The sequence below is a fragment of the Humulus lupulus genome, chromosome 4 (genome assembly GCF_963169125.1).
Source record: "Humulus lupulus chromosome 4, drHumLupu1.1, whole genome shotgun sequence".
NCBI classification, from domain to species: domain Eukaryota; kingdom Viridiplantae; phylum Streptophyta; class Magnoliopsida; order Rosales; family Cannabaceae; genus Humulus; species Humulus lupulus.
The window spans coordinates 152,509,613-152,512,650 of NC_084796.1; the positions used below are offsets into that span (position 1 = coordinate 152,509,613).

At 36.7% G+C, this 3,038-nt stretch overlaps 1 non-coding gene across 1 annotated transcript; it reads left to right on the forward strand.

Annotated features, from left to right (window-relative positions):
• The first annotated feature begins 971 nt into the window (after positions 1-971).
• On the forward strand, positions 972-1,078 carry LOC133833646 (small nucleolar RNA R71). Its single transcript, XR_009893015.1, has one exon. It is a non-coding gene; the product is annotated as a small nucleolar RNA R71 (small nucleolar RNA).
• Positions 1,079-3,038: the final 1,960 nt, after the last annotated feature.

Here is a 3,038-nt window from a genome sequence, read left to right on the forward strand (position 1 = left end):
CTCGGGGACTTAACGGGGTATGACAAATGACTAAATTTCCCTTGGGTTACTTAAGGGGTTAGGATGAGTTTAAGGGGAAATTGGGTCTTTTGGTAAGGATATACATGGTTTAGATAAGCTGAGGGGTCTAAGGAAGTCACTGGAATTAAGGGATTGGAAAGAAAAAGAAACAGAAACTCTCTCCCTCTCTCTCTTTCTCTCTCTCTCTCTCTCTCTCTCTCTCTCTCTCTCTCTCTCTCTTGATCAAATGTCACTCTCTTAAGGCTTGGGAGGTTTTGGGGATTTTTGAGGAGAAAGCTTGGAATTTAAGGCTGGGAGTTGGGGAATCAAAGCTAGGAGCAAGATTATTGTCAGCTGAGGGTCAAAACCATCCTTCAGGTAACGCTCTCTGCTCTGGTTTTAATGAATTCCTGCCATGTTTTAAGTGTTTTCTTCTAGGTTCAAACTTGAGTTCTGATTTTGAGTTTTGGTGAGGTTATGGAATAGTTTTTGGGTTCTAGTGCTGCTTATAATGTATTAGGATGATTATGGGACTCAACTTTATTGTTGGGGTGTGTTTAAAATGATTTTCAGGGAAGTTAGCTCGTAAAATTTGCATGGGATTTCTGGGTTTCGTGCATGCGTCGCGGCCTTATTCATCAGCGCCACGACCCGCTTGATTTTTTAGGCCAGTGGGGCTTCGAAGAATTTCCCAGGCACTGCAGCGCAAGGTTTTGGCGCCGCAACCGCGGCCCCAAAACTGTGTAGTTAGTGTTGTGATAGCATCTAATTCATGAATCCTAGCTACTTTTCTGTTACTTATAGCTCGCTCATTAGCCCATTGGCAGTTATTGATGGTAATTTCCTCCAACAATGCATAGGCCTCATTATCACTCTTTCCCATGAATGCTCCTCCTGCTGCAGCATCTATGATGGTGCGTGTAGTAGTGCACAACCCATTATAGAAATTGTGGACCGACATCCGCTTCTCAATGTCGTTATGGGGACACTTTCTCAAAAAATCTTTAAACCTCTCCCATGCGTCATATAATGATTCCCCATCATTATGGAAGAAGTTATTGATCTATCCTCTCAACCATGCAACATTTGATGGAGGAAAGAACTTTGCGAGAAACTTATGTGCTAGCTCCTCCCAAGTGTTAATAGAGTTAGCCTGCAAAGAGTTTAATCGAATCTTGGATCTTCCCTCAATGAGAATGGGAACAACCTCAATCTGATAGCATTGTCACTCACCCCATTCATCTTGAAAGTTGCACACAGGAATTTAGCTATGTGCATGTTTGGATCTTCTGTAGGTAATCCACCAAACTGAACGGTGGACTGGACCATTTGTAGTATTGACGGCTTGATCTCAAACTTGTTAGCAGCAATTGTGGGGTGTCTAATGCATGAATGAACTTCGGTAACAGTTGGGAGTACATAATCTTTTAAACCTCTAGCCCCTTGTTCAGAAAGGACCTCAGCAACCACTGCCCCTTCGACATTGTTGGTGACATTATTTACTGCATTCCCTTGATTTGCAACCATCCTTGCCTCCAACCTCTTATTCTTCTAGTTTTGTCTATAGGTTCTCTCAATCTCAAGATTCACCAGTAATATCTTAGCTATTTTACCTCATCGCATAAACCAAAATTACATGTGATAAGATGATTTAGACACAAACCAAGTTAGAATTCTAAAAAGATTAGAACAAAAATTAATTATTTTGATATCAATAAAACATTCCCTGGCAACGCCGCCAAAAACTTGTTGCGATAATTTCAATGTGCAAGTATACACAATCGTAGGCAAGTAATAATGGGGATTAGTAGAGTATCGTCCCACAGAGATTGCTATTAACTACCAATAATTAACTTCCCAATTCTATTTGGCTAATAAAACATTGATTCAATAATATCAAGAACAGAAACAAGAAATGAGAAAACTAACAATTAACAAATAAAAGCAAAATTAATTCAATGGATGAAAACCTAGGGAATTTAATTTCATCCATCCATCCACTTTATCACTTTATCAATACAATTTCACTATTCTTTCTCTTATTGTGATAGAGGTTTACTAATATGTTCTATATTCTTATTAGGATATATAAATCTCTCAACCTATATGTGAATCTTCTACATCTCTGTGATAAATTCCAAACATAAGGCACGCATTAAGAATAGAAATCCTAAAAGCTACACAAACCATATAGGTTCTCTCGTCCTATATCCAAATCTATGTCTATTCAATGATAGCATATTTAACACTCACCTCTCAAACTTTGAATCAAATTCATAAGGAATGCAAATAACAACGTCAAATTACTCTCATTCATTAAGCACAAATTGAATAGATCACAATGAAGAAGAAGAAATCTTAGAGATTGCATTAACTAATAATAAAGTATCAAGAGACTACATTAAAACCCTATGTAAACACCGACTAACTTCAAACCTCGAAACTTTAAAACTACAAAGATATAACTACTATCTTTCGGATACATAAATAAATAATAAAACTTTATTATAGAAAATCCAAAATACAGATGCCATTGTTATTACATAAAATCATAAAGAAAAACAAAACCTTTATTTAAATGTTCAAACACTAAATACGGAAATCATAAATACATAATTAAAAGACTCAAATATCAATGTCAACCTCGATCAATCCCATTAGTCCATTCCTTTAGTCCTCACCCAATACACATGCCAAAGCCACTTAGGATCTGTCCTGCCTTCCATGTTCATTTACCTGCACAATCTAAATAAAATGGAATGAGCCTAATGGCCAGTAAGGAAAAACTACTAAAGCATAACATAAAACATAAAAATGAACTACAATATTAATGGCCATTAACTCACTACCGTAGTATGTGATAGAAGCCACTATAGTCCTCTTGCTACTATTTAGAGGTAGGTTTAGACACAACTATAGTCTACGATAATTATAAAAATATCGAGATTTGCTATCTAAGCAACCATATTTCCCAAGCAACAGACATAAAAACAAACATACATACACAAAGCACATAGCACATAAATCTAACTTATTTT